Genomic DNA, 20,218 nt, shown 5'->3' with positions numbered 1-20,218 from the left:
CAGGCCTTTGGTCTACCTAGCTTAGTACACTGACTGACAGTGGCTTCCCAGGATCTCAGACCAAGTTATCTCCCAGCTGTAGCTGGAGAGCCTGTAGACAGAAGCTGAGAACTTCCGTGTACAAAATAGATGCCCCACCACTGATCTCCAGCCCTTTCTCTCAGTCCTAAAAGCCAGACACAGACGTGTGCCTTAAAAATGTACCACCATGTGTGAGGAATGGATTCTTCCAAATGTTATCCTGCCCTGAAAGGATCGTGTCTTAAGGGAACATTTTTAGAAGAAGGAAATGTGAATGCCATTATTCATTTCTGGCAATCTGCACGGCGTTATATTTATAAAATGGGTAAAGATACTTGGGCAAAGTCTATAAGTGTCCTTTCCAGTAATTTCAGGTCTGGAAGCAAATAAGAAAACTGTAGCTTTAAGACAAATGGAAGCTTAAAGTTAGTGAAGCTGGAGGAGGGTTGGTTCCTTCCTGGTGGTGTGGGAGTCGCTTCCTTCCTTGTGGTGTGAACTGATGCCAGCACCACCCCCAGGAAGATGTTATGAAGAAATCGTGTAGACAAGGACAATTATATGGTTTCTTCCCACACAGCTGTTACCTTTTCTCCAACCCTAGTTGACATTCACATGGAAAGAAAACCTATCATTTGCTCTACCCACACAGTTCCTCTCTCCACACAATTCCCGTATCACTGTGGGCAAGTGTGAATCAGTTCTGTGTTTGCTAAGAACATAAGAAGAGTTCTGCTGGATCAGTCTTGCGTTCTGTTTTCACAGTGGCCAATCAGATGCCGGTTTGCTGGCTTTTTTGTTTACTATGTTCATTTATTAGACACTTTATAACATGGCTTCTCTGGGTGGCATACATTAATAAGGCCAAAGCAAGATTAAAACATAATAATATAATCAAATGCAACAATAAAATATAGGACTAGAACAAAACAAAAGATACCAACCATGGTCAAGTGAGACCATCAGACATTGTGTCTTGCCCTGCTTGTAAATGCCAAGAATTTTATTCATTCGTTTTAAACAAAGCCAGCCTCTTAAACCAGTCCTATGTTTGGTTACTTATAAATGCAGGGCTTACCATTGTTCTTTCACTTGATGGTTTGTGCATCGCCTCATGACCATAAAAACACTCACCTCCATGTCTGCCTCTTCCTAACTGCATTCTCCTTCTGTCAGCCTTGTGACAGAACTTGTGTGTTCACACACATACACCAATACTCAGCCCACCACTGATATGTGTCATTGCTTCTAATCTAAATGGAAGTATATGGGAAAAGCAGGGGGTCAGTGTCCAGTTAAGTGGCTGGTGTCCCCAGAGCGCCCTGAGTATTAGTGATCCACAATTCCCTACAGAGAATTGTACTAGGCATATAGTGCTGTCTATTGTTGTTATCCCAAGCAGGGAAGGAGTAGAAAATTAAGAAAAGGAGACTTAGAAGAACTGTGGGGTGTAAATCAAGCAGACATAGCAGAGGTCTCAAAAAAGACATAGCAGAACATCGGAGGAAGTGAGCTAAGCCAATGGTGTTGTGGCAGCTTCTCCCTCTGTCTCTGTCTGTCTCTCTCTCACACACACCCCCACAAAGACATACTAAGAGAAGAAATGGTACTTCACACAATCACAGACAGAGCACCTCAGCTTACCTTCCTCATTGCCTTCCACAAATGCAAGCCACCCACTGCAACCACAGGAAGGAAGGGGTGGAAAAGGCATCTAGAAGGAATAAATAAGCAATAACTGGCCCTCGATGAACAACCAATTAAATCTGGAACTTTCAAACCTCATAACTTGAAGAACTATGGGGTTAATGTTGCACAATAGAGAGCTCTGCAATCACTTTTCTGATATTTCTAATATCTATTTCTGATATTACCTAAACTGCCCAAAGATGAAAGTGAAGAGTTAGGACAGTGGTTCTCAAAGGGTGTGGCATGCCACACTGGTGTGGCAGGAGAGGATGGCAATAAAGGAAATATTTAAACATCTCAGTGTGGTACACACACACACACACACACACACAACCAGAAAGAGTATCCATACCTCTCTTCAAGAACATTAGCTATTATTCAACAGTTCTCTATGATGCTATTGTTGTGAACAGGGATTTCCAATTCTGATAAATATGAAAGATCAGAAAAGGAAAAAGCTTCTTTGTACTGAAGAGGAGATGAGCATTTGTTAATCTCAAATTAGACCTAATATAAATGAAATTACCTGGCATAAACAAGCTCACACCTCTCACTGAGTTTGAAGGTGCATATGTAAGCGCCTCATTTATAATTATATTTTGGGAATGATTCATATTCTGATGTAGCTGCATTGTTTTACACTTTCTGGATGCTCTGCGATCATATGTTAAAGTAATTCTGCTCTATGTTATAAATCAAGCACTGCTAATTGTTTCTTTTTGTTTTCCAATGTATTTCTTATCAATAAAAAAATTGGTGTGGCGTGAGCAAATTTTTATTCTGGAAATATGTCCCAGAGAAAAAAGTTTGAGAACCACTGAGTTAGGAGGTGAACAATGGTAGGAAACATGAGAAGCTTGCGCCTCAGCCACTTTTCATCAGGACTTTCAGAAATTTAGTCAGATTGTCATTGTCACAAGATCCTCGATGCCCAACTTCATATGGATAGTACAAAACATGTGGATATTCAGTCTTTATAACATGAGACAATGCTAGAAAATTCAGCTGGCTTAATTATACAGCTGTATAATAGGTTTTCCATTACTTCCTCTATATAATAGGCTTTGCTTTAAACAACGCTTCCCAAAAGTTTCATTCTCACAGTAACAGAATGCCTCTAATCCTTCTGATTCTCTCCATACAGCTGTTGTTTTCAAAGGATGCAGCCCAGATCCTATTGAAGTCAATGGTAAAATGTCCAGCAAATTTAATGGCGCTCTAAATAGGTTGACAGATAATGCAGGCAAATTTGCATGTATAGCTTTTTGACCAGTACAAGTACTGGCATTTTGCAAGCCAGAATAGCCTCTGGATTTCCAATCATGCTGGGTTAAGCCATGGCCAAGGACCAGGCCCAACTGAGTACTGTACTTATTCTCTCTTTGATAGGAAATGCGTGGAAGCAGCAATGTTTAGTATAGATAACTGGTGACATCTAGTGAGCAATTTATATAATGCACAAAATGTTCCAACAAAATTCCGACCTTGATTAAAAGTGTGGAAGACCAGCTCTTGCAGTCACCATAGGAAAACTTATTGATCAACAGCCTGGGTCTGATAAGTCTGCAGTTCAGCTGAAGGGGTTTTTCTGTGGATTGGCAGCTGTGCCAATAGCCCTAAGCCCATCAGCTGCTCCTTTCCTCTGGAGAGAAGAGCTTGGAACCTAGGCTGATAAGTCATCATACACCATATTGTGTATATTTGTGATGGTTTTTAATTGTTGTGAGCTGGATTGGGAGCCCTTCTTGACTGAAATGCAAGGTATAAATATCATCAATCACTTAACCAATTACATGAGATTTCAAGATTTGAGACCTGGGATTGCATGTGTACATTCACTCCTCCCTACTGCAAGTGTTGGAACAGGTTTGGTGGGTCACCCAGCCATGCTGTTAGGAGTTTCCTATTTAGTTGCAGAATCAAACAAGGAAAATGAAAAGGCAGCAGTACCCAGCTCTTCAGGAAAGCTTTTGTTAGTCTAGGGTTTCCTATACTATTTTATATTTTAATAATCATACGAGAGAGGGAGAGAGAGAGTGTGTGTTTCGATCCTATTAATGTTTAATTGTTTTTAAATTAACCCCCCCCCCATGTTTTTAGCTGTTCTTATTTTATCTGTGAGCTGCCTTGAGTTCCTGTCAGGGGGAAAGGTGGGGTATAAATATTATAAAAATAATAATATTTAAACACTTTGTCTCTGCATATAAAGTAGGACCATCGAACCTCTTGGGCTTGCTAATCAGAAGGTCGGTGGTTCGAATCCCCGCAATAGGCTGAGCTCCAGTTGCTCTGTCCTGCCAACCTAGCAGTTCAAAAGCATGCCAGTGCAAGTAGATAAATAGGTACTGTTGAGACAGGAAGGTAAATGGCATTTCTGTGTGCTCTGGTTTCCATCACGATGTCCCATTGCACCAGAAGTGGTTTAGTCATGCTGGTCACATGACCCAGAAAGCTGCCTGTGGACAAACACTGGCTCCCTGGTCCTGAAAGCGAGATGAGTGCCGCAATCCCATAGTTGCCTTTGACTGGACTTAACCATCCAGGGATCCTTTACTTTTACCTTTTTATCTATAAAGTAAGAGCGTAAAAGGGCATGGGTTGACTTTCTGGTGCTCAGTGGACACAGTGACCCTGATCCAGGTTTAATTATGCCTTGTTGCATGCAACCAAGGGTACCAGAAGGGAAGTTCATCTTCATCCCCATTGTCAGAGTCACCCGTTTGGTCCCAGCTCACAAGAGACCCAACTCCGATCCGGTTTATTTACAGAAAGTCTTTATTGAAGATCATGGTTGCATTTACACTCCATCTCTGTGACTCTACATCTGTACCGTTAGATCGTTGAAGTCCCCTCTGAATCTGTCCCGCCTCGGCACCAATTTAAGAGGCTAGCCCTGGACCACCTCTTCCTCTCCTTCCTTTTCCGCAGGGTCTTTCTGCCCCCCTGAGTTCCCCCTCTCCGGGACTCGCCCGAGGCTGAATCCTCTGACGCCTCTGCCCCCCTCCTTCTCGCTTTAGGGCCGGGCTCCTCCCCAGGGCTCTCCTCACTTCCGCGCGCCTCTACCTTTGAACTTGGCGCGCGTACGTTGCTCCTGACCTTTCTCTTGACCGCTACACTGCTCTCGGTGCTGCTCTCCACCCCTTCCGGCTGAGCGCCCTGCTCCGATCTCCTTCCCCTGTCTCTCTCCTGCTCTGCTCCCTCTGACACACTTGTAACTCCACCCCCTTCACTCCGTTCCGGCTGAGAAGCCGGCTCCTGCCTCCGACCCCCACTGGGGCTTCTCCCTTCTCTCCCCTGCTCCTCACTGTTTCCCCCTTGTCCCCCTTTCGGTCTGGCCAGGGGAGCCCCCTTTTGGGAATCCTCTGACTCACTGGTCAGACTCATGGAGAACCTTTGGGCATCGTCATCCTCCTCCTCATCTCTCTGGGATTCTTCCCCCTCGCTCTCTGTCTCCTCCCCCATCTGCTCTTCTCTCCCTGAAACCCTGACATCCATCCCCCCCTCGAAGCCCCCCCTTCCCCCCTCCCGCTCGCCGGGGGCCGGTTGTGGAAACTGCGGCTCTTCGGGGGTAGGCTCAGGATACAGGTCGTCTACGTCAATGTTCTCTGCTGGCAGTTCTGTGTATGTGTGTTCGAACTCGGGTTCTTCCCCCAAATGCTTCTCAGTCTCTGCTTCCATCGCTACTTCCTCCGGTGCTGCCCGCCAAGGACCTATCAGCCACCTCTTACGCCATTCCTCCTCTGGCTGCTCCTCCCACCAATAAGGGGTTTCCGTGTCCACCCCCGAGCACGATCCCCTGGGCGGGCTTGATTCTGGTGTTCTTCCCTCGGGGGAAGAGAAACCCCTGAACGTGCTATCTGACAATGTGGGTGTGAAAAGCCAGTCATCAAAGTACTCAGCTGGCATGGGTCTATGTGGGAAAAGTGCATGGAACTCTTCTTTCAAAAGGGGTTCGTCTAACTCGTAGCCTGGCACCCAACTATTAGCAGTGGCTGGTGTGCCCTCCCTGGCGAGAAAGTATTCAACCCCCTCCTCCCCCCATCTCGAGTCCAGTATCTCTGTGACCTCGTTAAGGGGTTCGGCTCTAGGCGACCCCCCCTTCTTTGGTGCCCCTTTGCGTGGGTCTGGTACTGTTACTGACTCCTGAAACCTGTGCGGGGCCTTGTAGGGAGTGAGCACCGACCTATGAAAGACCGGGTGCACTCTGGAGCCTTCCGGAAGGGCCAGGCGAAATGCTACTGGATTGATCCTAGCCTCAACTTGGTAGGGTCCTAGCTGCCTGTGTCCTAGCTTCTTCTTGGCTAACGATTTGGCTGGCATAGCTTGGGCTGCTAACCATACCCAGTCCCCCACCCGGATGTCTTCTCCCGCCCTTCTGTGTTTGTCCGCCTGCACCTTATAGGCCTGCTTGGCCAGCTCTAAATGTCTCCGCAGCTCCTCGTGCACCTCTTGCAACTCTGCTGCGAACTGGTCGGCTTCTTGAGGCACCCCCTCCTCTGGTGCTATAAGCCTCGGAAAGGTTCTGGGATGACGGCCATTGTTCGCGAAGAACGGTGTCACCCCGGTCGATGCGTGCTTCGTGTTGTTGTAGGCAAACTCAGCCATCGGCAGGTAGTCCACCCACGCTGCTGGTCGCTGATTGGCGTAACACCTCAGGTACTGCTGCATGATCGCGTTGACCCTCTCTGCTTGGCCGTTGGTCTGCGGATGTCTCGCCGACGCTAGGTCGATCTTGACGTGCAGGATACCCAGAAGCTTCTTCCAGAAGTTGGAAACAAATTGGCGCCCCCTGTCGGACAGGACGGACTGCGGTAGTCCATGCACTCTGAACACGTGGTCGATGAAGAGTTTGGCGGTCTGTTCTGCCGTCGCCACCTTGGCACAAGGAATGAAGTGCGCCATCTTGGTGAACAAGTCCACAACCACCAGCACCGCCGTCTTGCCCCTGGCGCTGGGCAGGTCAGTAACAAAGTCCAGTGCTACCCTCTCCCACGGTTGCTGCGGCGTTTCCAGCGGTTCCAACAATCCCGCCGGTTTCTGGTGTACTGGTTTGGACCTCTGACAGGTGTCACACCTGGCGACGTAATCCGCCACCTCTCCCCGCATCTGGGGCCACCAAAAGTCCCTGGCCACTAGTTCTATCGTCTTCTCCTTGCCGAAATGTCCCGCACTGGGAGCGTCGTGCAATTGCTGCAGAACCTTTGCGCGAAGTTCATCGTTAGGCACGTAGAGGGCACCCTTGCGAGTTAAGAGTCCGTCCCGCAACTGGAACTCATCGTCTCTTTGCGACCCGCTGCGGAGCTCCTCCATCTTGGACTGTGCAAATTGATCCGCTTGCAACGCTCGTCGCACCGCGTCCAGGTCGACTGCGATAGCCGCGCACGCCCACGCCTGCGGTGCGAAAATGTGCTTCGCTGCAATTGGTGTCGTCTCCTCCAGGTATTGCGGTTTCCTGGAGAGTGCGTCTGCTATAACATTGGAGTCCCCCGGGATGTATTCTATCTTGAAGTCGAAATCTGCAAAGAATTCTGCCCAGCGCATGTGTCTTTGGGTCTGCAGCCTTGCCGTTCGCCAATACTCTAAGTTCTTGTGATCCGTGCGGACTTGCACTGTGTGCTTGGCTCCTATGAGGAAGTGCCGCCACGCTTTGAAAGCTGCATGAATGGCCAACAGCTCCCTGTCCCATATGGTGTAGTTCCGCTCCGTCTTGCTGAGCTTCCGGGAGTAGAAGGCACCCGGCCTCCAATTGCCTTGCGGATCCTCCTGCAGAAGGACGGCTCCAACCGCTCTGTCGGACGCATCGGTTTCCACTCGCATGGGTCTGCCGGGATTCACGTGCAGTAGCTGTTCCTCGGAGGCGAAGAGGCTTTTAAGCTTCCGAAAAGAGCGCTCTGCCTGTTCCGTCCAAGCGAACCTCTTCTTTTTGGAACTGAGGGTGTCCGTGATTGCTGCCGTCTCATTGGCAAAACCTTTGATGAATTTGCGATAAAAATTGGCAAATCCGATGAATCTTTGGACCTCCTTCCGATTGCGTGGGCTCTTCCAGTCCAACACCGCTTGGACCTTGATTCTGTCCATGGCCAGCCCCTCGTCGGAGAGCTTGTAGCCAAGAAAATCCACCTCCGTCACATCAAACTGGCACTTCTCCAACTTGGCGTACAGCCTGTGCTCCTTCAACCTCTGTAGGACCTCCTTTACATCCTTCTCGTGAGCCTCCGGCGATTCCGAGAAAATCAGGATATCGTCGAGAAAACATACACACTTCTTGTAGAGGAGTCCCGCCAGCACGTGATGCATAAATGCTTGGAAAACGTGGCTGCCATTTTGGAGACCAAACGGCATAACTCTGTATTCATACGTGCCTAGAGGCGTGAACATGGCAGTCTTCCACTCATCGCCCTTCCGGATGCGGATGAGATTGTACGCTCCACGCAAATCCAACTTGGTGAAGATCTTACCCTTCCTAACGGTCGCTAGGAGGTCGTCAATCTTGGGCATGGGAAAGGCCTTGGGCTTAGTCAGTCTGTTTATGAACCTGTAATCCACCACGAGTCTTTTTTGGGGCGTGTCTTTTTTCTTCACAAAGAAAACAGGACTGCCTCCCACTGCCTTGGATTCCCGGATGAACCCGCGCTTCAGATTCTGCTCTATGAATTCTCTGAGCTCTTGCATCTCGTCCTCAGACATGGAATACAGCTTTGCAGTTGGCAGCTGCGCCCCTGGCACCAGGTCGATCGCACAGTCGTAAGGCCTGTGAGGCGGCAACTTGTCAGCTTCTTTCTCGCAGAAAACCTCCAAGAATCCCTCGTACTTGTGAGGCACTGCCTGCACCATGCCCAGGTGCAGTTGCTGCTCAGCTCCTTCCTCCTGATTGGGTTGGATGCAATGCTGAGCACAATACGATGAGCAGAAGGTGATCTGCCGCTGGTACCACGCTACAGCGGGACTATGTCTCTCCAGCCAACTCATGCCTAACACAATGGGTGTGTCTGACAGGTGGGTGACATTGAAGCTAATGACTTCCCGATGATTTCCAATCTGCATCACCATGGGAGGCGTCTGCTGCACAACTTGCCCTCCCAGCAATTTCCTGCCGTCCACTGTGACCACGTTCAGAGGGGTCGTTGCAGGCAGGAGCGCTATGCCATGCTGCTTGACAAATTGCATTCCCACAAAATCCGCGTTGCTTCCTGAATCAACCGTGATCGGAACTTCCAGGGATTGTCCATTTGGCAGCTGAAGGGTTGCAGTGAGTTGCACTGCTGGCTTGGGGGGTAAAGGGTCTGTGCGTTGCAAGGGTGCTGGGGACTGTTCTACAGATCCGCCTGGCTGAGCCCCAGTAGCTCCGCCTCCAGCCAGGCACTGTCGTTTCCCTGAGGCTGCTCCGTTTGCACCACTTCCGCTGACACTGTTGCTAGAGCTGCAGTGTGCTTCTGGAGCCTCTGGGGGCACTCTTTCGCCATATGGTGTGCACTGTCACAGATGTAACATTTCCTGGTCCCTCTAGGCGGCTTCGCCTTCACTGCACCGGAAACAGGGGCTCTGGATGGTGTCTGAGCCCTAGCACCACCGATTTCCATCGGCTCTTCACCTTGCCTCCCCAAGGGCGAGGGGTGCGACTGGTTGAAGTCCCTGGGGACAAAAGGGGGGGTTCTCGCTGGTGCACGCGCCTGGGGTCCCTCCCCCTCGTGCCACGGGCGTCCCTCATGTCGGATTCCAATAGCCAAAGCCCGATGCACGACGTCTTCCAGGGTCTGGGGTCTATCCCCCCTGGCGATCTCATCCTTGACGGGGGGGCTAAGCCCCTCCCAGAAAAGATCTCTGACTGGTTTACTATCCTTCTCCCAGCCCAACGCAGTTAGCAATGCAAAGAACTTGGAGTGATATTGGCGCACAGTGGCTTTGCCTTGTCGCAGTCCGTGCATCTGTCTACGTGCAATATCCACATCCACAGAGGACTGGAAACAAGCATCCATCGCTTTAATAAATTCATCAGAACTGCGGCGGGCAGGGCCATCTTCGCGCCACAAATTGCGCAGCCAAGCTCTGGCCTCCCCATGCAGATGCGAAATCATGAACCCCACTCTCTCCTCCTCATCCTTAAAATCATGACGGAGCAAATGCAGTGCATACACGATGTCCGCTCTGAAGTTAGGGTAATCTTGAAGGTTGCCATTAAAGTGCGTAACTAGGGCGCCCCCCCGCCGTCCAGGTGCAACGCCCTCCGATCTGGACCCCGGGACCCCTGCCCTGGCCGCTTGCTCCCACCTTGTTCGCAGGTCCTGGCAAGCCTTGTCCAGTTCGTCATTCTTCTTCTGCGATGCAATGACTGCAGCTGTGAGCTCGGTAACTTGATTCCTCAGCGTAAGCAGCTGTTCCTCCGCGCTCATGGCTGCTCCCGGTGGTGAGCTTTGCAAAAAAAAAATTTTTTGCGTTCTGGAGAGGGGACTTACTGTCAGAGTCACCCGTTTGGTCCCAGCTCACAAGAGACCCAACTCCGATCCGGTTTATTTACAGAAAGTCTTTATTGAAGATCATGGTTGCATTTACACTCCATCTCTGTGACTCTACATCTGTACCGTTAGATCGTTGAAGTCCCCTCTGAATCTGTCCCGCCTCGGCACCAATTTAAGAGGCTAGCCCTGGACCACCTCTTCCTCTCCTTCCTTTTCCGCAGGGTCTTTCTGCCCCCCTGAGTTCCCCCTCTCCGGGACTCGCCCGAGGCTGAATCCTCTGACGCCTCTGCCCCCCTCCTTCTCGCTTTAGGGCCGGGCTCCTCCCCAGGGCTCTCCTCACTTCCGCGCGCCTCTACCTTTGAACTTGGCGCGCGTACGTTGCTCCTGACCTTTCTCTTGACCGCTACACTGCTCTCGGTGCTGCTCTCCACCCCTTCCGGCTGAGCGCCCTGCTCCGATCTCCTTCCCCTGTCTCTCTCCTGCTCTGCTCCCTCTGACACACTTGTAACTCCACCCCCTTCACTCCGTTCCGGCTGAGAAGCCGGCTCCTGCCTCCGACCCCCACTGGGGCTTCTCCCTTCTCTCCCCTGCTCCTCACTGTTTCCCCCTTGTCCCCCTTTCGGTCTGGCCAGGGGAGCCCCCTTTTGGGAATCCTCTGACTCACTGGTCAGACTCATGGAGAACCTTTGGGCATCGTCATCCTCCTCCTCATCTCTCTGGGATTCTTCCCCCTCGCTCTCTGTCTCCTCCCCCATCTGCTCTTCTCTCCCTGAAACCCTGACACCCATCAAGTTCTCCAGGTGTGGAATAAGTATCAGGATGCACTCATAAGGATTCCAGATGCACATCTACATCACCTATAGGCATGGTACCCTCTAACTGCATAGAAACATGTGTGCAGGATTTGGGAGGCCTTTGGGGTTGATATGTATAGTGGAAACTCTTAACTAGAAGAGGTGAGATGTGCCTGCCCCTAGTAGTGTGTGAAGTGAAGTGTTTAACAGTTCCCATTCACCATCAGGGCCATCTAAAGCATTTCTGGCACTATCGTGCAAAGATCCCTCCAGCGCCCCCCCCCCCATTTTCCAGAGTTGTTGTCAACCTTTTCCCAAGCCTCTGCGGGGATCGCCCTCCTGCGGAGGCTTGGGAAGGAAGCTGCATGCACGCCAACCATATGGTTGATGGGGCACAGCTGGCAGGCGTGCAGGGAAAGGGGAGGCTGCTGGGAAAACCGCATAGCTCCCCCACTCGCTGGGGCACCCCTGAGACGCCAGCACCCTGGCACAACGTGCCAGTAAGCCCAATAGGAAAGATGGCTCTGTTCCCCATCTTTCTTGTTCTCTAAGGCAGTTCTCCAAGTGCCCGACATACAATCCTCATGAATCCCATATTTGTCAATCCCAACACACCCTGTAACTGAACATAGATTGGGCCTTGTTTCCAGTGCTGGGCAGAACCTACTGTGTGCCAGCTTCCATTCCTTTAAAGGCTTCAGAAGTCAAGCTCAGTGGATGGAAATGCCATTGATGCTTTTGACTGAGGGAATGGTTATTGCTGAATGAATTTCTGTCACATTTTGCTCATCTGAATGCGGCCTCTAAGGAGTTCTCAGCAGACAAACAGCTCTATAGACTCTCTCTTTTTGATATTACATGTGTTTTTGTTCCCTTGAAAGGCTTTTAGCCCTGAGGTAAGGATTAGACAACAACTTAGCAGCCTTAAAAGACTTCAGGAAAAAAATAAGCTGACAGCCTTGAAAGAAGGAGGCCTGTTTTGTTTTTCAAAGGTGTAGCATTGTTTTCTGGGCTGCCACCAACAATAACTGCGGAGAAGAATCAGTTTTACAAATCAAGTAACACTGAAAGCATTACAGAAGTAACATCTTTTGTAACTGTTTATGTTCGATTGATATACCCCACAAAAGACATCTCCAAACATTTTAATATAGATTCTCGGAAAGGAGCTGTGTTCAGCTGAAACACTTTGAACTAATTCAAACAAACCACAAAGAGCGGCATTTTTTTACCATCATGTTGGCAACTGTTATATCTTTGGCAAGACAAATTCAAGGGTATTCCCTTCACTGAGCAGAGCAAATTCTGACTAATGGGTTGAATCCAACAAAACCATCTCCAGGTCTGTTCTGAGGTTTCCTCTAACTCTCCAGAGCAGAGTTTTTGTTTGATTTTATTTTGAGCAGGGAGCACAAAGGAAGAGGAGAGGGATGACTTTGTTGGATACAACCCAAAATGTCTCTCAGATGTAATGGTGATGGATGGATATCACTCTTGAATGTGCTCTATTCAATGCCAATATAGCAGAGCCTGAGAATGCTGCTATACTTACATTATAAAATGTCTTTGGCTCTAACTGCTGAGTCCTTCAATTCAGAGGAGGATAGGAATCACACTCAGATGAGGATAGGATTTGCAACAGGGCTTGCATGTGGTGCTGTTTAAATTGACACTGGATGCCAGCCCATTGCTTTCCATCAGGATCACATCCACCTGATGATATCAGGTGATTGACAGGTAGGCAGCCCCCCCCCCACCTGCCAGCAGAAGCCGTGGCCACTTTTTAATCTGGCTCACCAGACAAAAGTGGTTTCCCACAATGAACTAAGCATATTAGTTCTGTAAAAGAATATAAACAATAAATGGGTCAGCATTTCTGGAATAAAACTTAACCAATAGGCTTTGGATCTTGTATATGAAACTTCAAAGGAAGAGGACAAGACAATTCACTTCAAAGCCTCTTATGAACAATCAACTCAGGTAAACCTGCAATTTTCAACAATTGCTAACTGAAATAATATAAACCTATAGCTGAGCAAATTCCAAACCACAAAATTAACCTTTCTCAAAGTTTACCATATTGTTATTCATCAACTGAGCCATCAATGTAAACCTTCCCAGGATAATAAATATCCTGTATTGAAATGCATTGCAGGGGTGTTGTAATATACCATATTGCAAAGGATTCAACCTACAGGATTCAACCCTCGGGTTACAGACACTTCAGGTTACAGACCCTGCTAATCCAGAAGTAGTACCTCGGGTTGAGAACTTTACCTCAGGATGAGAATGGAAATTGTGCGGTGGCAGCGGGAGGCCCCATTATCTAAAGTGGTACCTCAGGTTAAGAACAGTTTCAGGTTAAGAACGGACCTCCGGAACAAATTAAGTTCTTAACCCAAGGTACCACTGTATTATGGGTTTATTATTGAAGTGTTTACTCTTCTGGGTGTTATTTGATTGTAGTTTTTTATATATTCTCCTCCTGAGCACTGCTTTTGGTTGATTTCTATCCCCTCCAATAGTGACTGGTGGGGCAGCGGATGCAAAGTGCTGCTACTCTCCCAGCTTACAAGTACAGCATGTTACTGCTGCAGTTACCAGAGGGGGAGGAGCAAGGTGTGGGGAGTTCAGCACTGCGCAGTGGAGCACTGTGGAACCAATCTGCTGCTCCTGCCATTATGTGCATGTACATAGGTTATTCAAAATAGGAAATGTGATGATCATCTGAGGCCCTCCTTCACCTGTCACCTTCACAGGAGGTCCAGAGGGCAGCAACACGAGAATGAGCCTTTTCTGTGGTGGCCCCTCATTTGTGGAATGCTCTCTCTAGGGAGAGCCTGGCACCTTCATTACATTATCTTTAGGCACCAGGCAAAAAAAATCCTCTTCTTCCTGGCTAATTAAGCAATCTATGACCTTTTAAATTGGGGGGGGTATTGTTTTGTTTGTTATTATGTTTGTGCTCTGTGTTTTTATACTGCAAACCACCCTGTGGTCCTCAGATGAAGGACAGTATATAACATTTAACGGCCCCAGCAGCAACAACAGCATGTATATGTTGGTTATTGTCCCATTTGCTTCTGCATTTAAGAGTTTGTAAGGTTTGGTGCACTGCTGAATATCACACACTAGGCCTTCAAATGTGAGGCCTTACAAATCAACATGAAATGTGATAGGTAAAGGTAGGTCGGCAGCTAAGCCTGCTCTGGAAGCCAAGCCAGGAAAAAATACATTGTTGTTGACAGGTCTATAATGCCGTGTTAGACAGCACCCATAGAATGGGATGGATGTGAAAAGCTCGCAGAAAGCCACGTTGAATAGAGGGTGGAGGAAGATTCGATAACATTCCAAAGTACTGAAAGATAAAGGCGTGTAAACTTGAAAAGGAGAAAGCTAAACGGATCATCAAACACTGCATTTGGGCTTGAGTGAATGCAGCATTAACATAAATATTGAAACGTTTGCCAATAGCTACACACAGGGAAGCCAGTAATTCTATAGAAAGAAGTACCTTTTCTGTATAGAAGTTAATCAGTACCATGAAGGTTAATAGCAAGGGCCCAGGTGCTGCTGATCCTGGTTGTACGGGCAATGCAGAATCGGAAGCAGTGATATTTTCAAATGATAAACTGGGATTGTTAACCAGCGACCCTTCAACCTGCAGCTGGTGCATATTTCACCAGGTGATTATCCCAGAATAGCTGCAGTTGAAATCGGGCTTGAGAGGGAATAATGGAAAACATTTCTCCACATCAAAGGCAATATGCTACTGAATACCAGTTGCTAAGAATCACAAGTGGGGAGAAACGTGGGTCTGCTTGCAGGCTGCCCATGGGCATCTCATGGGCCACTGTGAGAACAGGATGCGGGCCTAGATGGGCATTTGGCCTGCCCTAGGAGGCTGTTCTTACATTCTTAAGTTTACTACCAAACAAAACCATTTGGCAACAAGATGTCCTTTACACTCATGTCCTTTACACTCATACCCAGCAGCTCTCCTTGGGCTCTGAGAGGAATTTGTAGGGAATACAAGATTTGCTGAAAGTTTTGAATAGCAGGGGCTTTCTTCTGTGTCAATGTCATTTGTAAACAAGGCCTGACATGAGTATCTTATGAGCAATCAGAAAGCACAGCTCTTCCACGCACACACTGTTGTACCGATAACATTAATGCATTCATGTCAAGAATGAAGAACTTGTGGTCCTCCAGATATTGTTGAATGACTAGCTCCCATCAGCCACAGGCAACTTGAACCACAGTCATGGACAATGGGTGATAATGGGTCAAGCAAGATCTGGAGGGCACTGTTAGCTTGCCAGGCAATAATGATGCAATGTGATACTGAAAATCATTGGCACTGAAACATTTCAGGGGTTAAACACATTTTGGCTTTTAAATAAATACCGAAGTGTGATTAGGAGGCTTTCACAGGACAAAAACTTCCCAGATGGTATCGTTATATCACCTCTACACATCTGTCTTTGATTCATTAAGCCATGTATCAAAATTGGATTTCATTTTAATACACACCGGGAGAAAGAAAAACTATGCCATGCTAGCTCTTAGACAGTGGTCTTTCTTTAGCTATAATCCCAGGAGATTTTCTGGATGATCCAGATATCTTTAGAAAGCATAACCTGCACATTTCAACACCACACCTCCAGTCACCTTCAGAAATTTGGGACCTTCAAAGAACATAAAAAGTAAGATTTGCAACAAAGGGATACTGCAAAGACCCAGGCAGGATAATGATACTGCCAGCATCTCCCTAAAAAAGACACCATCATTCCTCTTATTAGCTAAGAAGCTATATAGCTGAGGAAGCCCAAACATCAATGAGAAAGGAAATAAATGTGAAAACAGTTTTAACGTTGATCCATCGTACAAGTAAATCAAACTAGGATCAGTTTCCAGATCTGGAACTAAGAACTTAAACCTGAGTTTGCTTATTTCCACTTCGCTACCAATTTGTATTCCTTTTTGTATCATATCTTTTTAGCTTGTAAGCCTGCTCTTTATTGTGCTGACTGGGGCTGATGGGAGTTGTAGCCCCAAATATCTGGAGGACACCATGCCAAGGGTTGTGTTATTTTGTGTGTGCCAAATGTCATAGCAGACTTCTTAGGACCAACCATCAAACAGATCTCTTGTGATTTCTGCTTTTCCTATTTGCAGCCCTCCTTCTCTGGGGATGTGGTAGGGATTCACGTTTAAAGCTGAATCACACTTTTTGAAACAGTATGAGAACTGAAACACAGCCATCCTTCAAAATTAGCACTTATCCAAATTTTATGATGCCAAATAAGATTTACAGAAATGCCTACATTAGGAGGAAGAGAGCATAAATATGCGTATGTGAGTGAAAAGAGCATTAAAAAATATTAGGGAAAATACTTCGCAAAGATGTGTAGATTAGTCAAAACTTCATATAAATTCAGAAATTTGCCCTAAAATGCTGAAGAATTTTAATAAGTACTTTTTATTTTTTTAAAAAAAATAGTGAACTGATATGGAATCGTGAAGAACTGTTTTATGATTGGAAAAATGAGAAACTGAGAGAACTGAAGTTGACCGATTCTTCCATCCCTAGAAGTGCGTGTTGCTCTGCAAGATTACCCTCATCCCTTGACATAGCTATTAGCTCAGTGGGGACAGGGGTAGCATCTGCTCCTGTCTTCTCCCCTCCCTCATAATATTGGGGTAGGGACATGAGAAGAAAGGATTAAACACATCCTGGATCATGGCTGTCCTACATCACCTCTGGTTTGGCTCAAAGCTGTTGGTGAACCACAGGTATTTCCTTAAAAACCACTAATGGTTCATTATTCTAGCCTTTATCTTTAAAAGGTCAGGTATTTTGTTTTGTGGATTTGTAACTTTTTGTGGCTTTTGTGGCCAGCCCTGCTTCAGAACCAACACTGTTGGCCTGTGTTGCTGCTTGCTTCTCTCTGCTCAACCTGTTCATAAGTAAATAAAGAGATACTGCCAGGTCTCAGCAAATCTCACAAAGGAAACTGACTCTGAAAATCTGCTCTGGAGCGTCTCGTCGCTTGGGGAAATGGGGAACACAAACCAGTATGGTTTTTTTTGCTCTTTGCAATTGAATTATACAAAATGCCACGTGTTGGGTGAATTACCATAAAGATCAACCAAGGAATTGATTTCTACACTGATTTAATAAGTGAATAATCTGTATGCCATTTGCACCAAATGAAAACAAATGTTAGTACATAATCTAAATGACAAATTTGGGAGGGGAAGTGGTATTTCTTTTCATATTCATAAATGTTCCTTTGCATTGCTTCTCTTAATATGTATTGGTATTAGTCAAACACTGCTGCCACTATTTTTCTTCCTTCCTTTATAAATATTTTTAATAGACAAGGAGACTTACAGTTTGTATGATATGCAGATCATTAATTAATCTCAAAACCAGCCAAGGTTCATATTTTGCTGTGATTGTCAAACCGGAACACCTACATGCTGCCTAAAAGCTTTGGAAAAGCAACTTCCAATCATTTATCACAGGGAAAGGTCAGAACTGATTAAATTCTGATTCTTCATCATGCTCTCTTTCATATGCACTTAATCAAGGTTTGCTTGGAATATGAGAGATTCTCAGCCATTTCTTTCTTTGGAACAACACCCTAAAGCATACTGAATGAATAAATGCAATGATTGGAATTAAGATCATAAGCATGCAAGTGTCCTGCTGCATCAGGGCCAAGGCCCATCTATTCTAGCCTTCTATTCTCACAGTACAGAGCCAGCCCTCGTATAAGGTCAGATGAGGCAAGTGCCTCAGGCAGCAAGATGCACAGGGACAGCAGATCCTAATGTCAATCTTTCTCCCCCTGCCTGTTCTTGATGTAGATATTCCTTCACCCCTTCTTCCCTGGTGGGGAGGTGGCACCATTTTGGAGTCTGCCTCAAAACAAACTAACCAGATAGAGACATTACTGATGTTTCTAACCTGAAGTAGGATCTGAGGTCCCTGCCCCTGTGTCTTCCACATCGAATGCAGCAATAAAAACATATAATGTTAATAAAGTTATCTGTAAGTACCAGCCATGCTTTCACCCCCACCCCAACGTTTCTGAATCAATAGATGCAGGAAAACCTACAGGAAACACCTACAGCAAACTTGGACACAATGGAAGTTTCAAAACTGACTGTTGATATTTGCTCACGTATTCTTTCTAGCCACCTGTGCTGAGTTTACAAAATGGGTGTGTGGTTCTTCTATCTTTTGTGTTTGCAGCTTGCGTTGCTGAGATACGGAGTCTCAGGCCCCAGCAGTGAAAATAAGTCAAATTGTTTTCTCTTTTATTTGAAACCCAGGCGTTCTCAATCAGATCATACACCTGAGTGACGCTAATGAACTCTTTTATGTGGCTTGTCATAGGCTGTCTTTGGAAAATCAGAGTGATGGAGTACGGTCTCGAGGATTTAAGAAAGAAAGGGACTTTAAACAAACAGTACAAAGCCCAGATCTAAACAGACGGCGAGAATTGTGGTCAGTTCCCATGCTGTCTGGAGTTGCAACATTATATCACATCTGTGCAACAATAAATGATCAGCTTAGTCATCAGCCTTAGGGAGAACTGTTTGGTACCCATCTGTATTTCTTGAGGGGGTAGGGTGCCACCCCTGTGCAGGCCTTGTCGTGCCACTTCCGTTGCTGAACAGATTTCCATGTTTCTCAAGTGCATGGCTGGACTTCTCTGCAAATTTAGACTCAATGCTGAGCGATGATGTTGATCTACAATTTTTACAGAGCAAACCCAAGCAGGGCTCAGAGGGCCAAAGCAGCAGATTCACTGCAACATCCAGAGCCATATCAACAACTTTCAGCTGGGACAGAAGATGTGCAACGAAGCTGTTTGTTTCCTTTTTGCAGCATCAGCTGTCTCATATCCACTGTAATAGGAACCCGTGGGGCTTCATCAAACTTTGATAGAGTTCCACCCCACACCCTTCCACCAAGTAAACTATTTGGACATAGTGAGCACTGGCAAACAAAATGTGCAAACACTGACACTTTCTGTCACTTCTGCACCTAACTCATACTGTAATATTTCTCCTGCCGGGGCCTCTCTAGACACTTACTTTATTCATATCTCATCTTTCTTTCTGTGAAATTGACACTGACATACATAGGGTCCCCTGGCACGCACCAGACCCAGTTCTGCTTAGCTTCAGCAAGTTGGCCCTGCATCCTGGACTTTGAGACCATGGTCTGCCCGAGACACTTCATACAGTCTATGCAGAAGAATAATGGCATGGCACGCACTCTTGAAGTTTTGCCATACAGAATAAACTCACTGAGCTTTCCTTGAGTAAGATTCAGAGCATGAGGCCAGTTCAAACAAAGCTTTGATGGAACACTTGTAGTTACACAGCCGTTTGGCTGCAAATGGAGACACAGAACAGAAAAGTCTTGTCTCACACAACCTGCCTGCTTCCTTGTTTGCTATGGACCCTCTCCTTCAGGCCCATGCTTCTTCAGATGCAAGCCTCTTTCTTCCAGGATTGTTTTTAAAACTTAAAGAAGCTGGATACAAAGTCTGTGCAGAAGAACAGCACAGGAACAAAAGCAGCTTGCACAAGTGGCATTTTTGAACTTTAAAAGCAAGCAGAAGGGAAAGGGTTAAGCAGCCTCTCTCCCTACCATCCTTCTTGTGCTCAGATCCAGCCTGCCAGTGGGGTTTTTGTTTGGCTTTTTTCAAGGAGGAAATAATCATAGAACTCCATTTAACCTGTTGTTTGAGGTGCTAATACTGAAAGAAATGTTAGCTAATTCTCATGACACAATAAGGCAGGGTTTGTTTGCTTTGGAAGGTGCTCTGTGTCTTAGTGGGAGCCCAAAATAACTAATCAGAAAGTTGTTCTAGAGGGAAAGGTGGAGATTTCAAAACATTCAACGGCAGCCAAGTTGCCAGGAGTACATGCAAATGAACTACATTCATGCTCTGAAACTACATATACTAAATAGATCAATGTATGCACACAGGCACAAAGTACACAAGAGTTCTCCTTTGCATCCTCAACTCTTTGCAACCTCACTGACCCTCTTTCACACACCGAAGTACAGGCACTCCTCACCAAAGGCTGTGCTTGAAACCATATGTATGAAGCTTTCGTTAAAAAGTTGGCTTTGAGCACTCCTAGTTATTTTGCAACGAGACTAGAGTAACAAGATCTGGTTTTGTTTTTTAAACTTACCTTCATTCAAATGTTACTTTTAGTTGTGGTGTA

At 46.7% G+C, this 20,218-nt stretch overlaps 1 long non-coding RNA gene across 1 annotated transcript; it reads right to left on the bottom strand.

The window, feature by feature from the left end:
* Nucleotides 1–1,152: 1,152 nt before the first annotated feature.
* LOC309368608 lies at nucleotides 1,153–19,175 on the bottom strand. The gene is made up of 3 exons (XR_014167826.1): nucleotides 19,138–19,175; nucleotides 1,663–1,732; nucleotides 1,153–1,271 (listed from the first exon to the last, which is right to left on the bottom strand). It is a non-coding gene; the product is annotated as an uncharacterized lncRNA (long non-coding RNA).
* Nucleotides 19,176–20,218: the final 1,043 nt, after the last annotated feature.

The sequence above is a fragment of the Podarcis melisellensis genome (assembly GCF_964234715.1).
Source record: "Podarcis melisellensis genome assembly, chromosome: 4".
In the NCBI taxonomy this organism is placed as follows: domain Eukaryota; kingdom Metazoa; phylum Chordata; class Lepidosauria; order Squamata; family Lacertidae; genus Podarcis; species Podarcis melisellensis.
The sequence above is the reverse complement of the archived record's forward strand: the minus strand, read 5'-3'. Positions and strand labels throughout refer to the sequence as shown.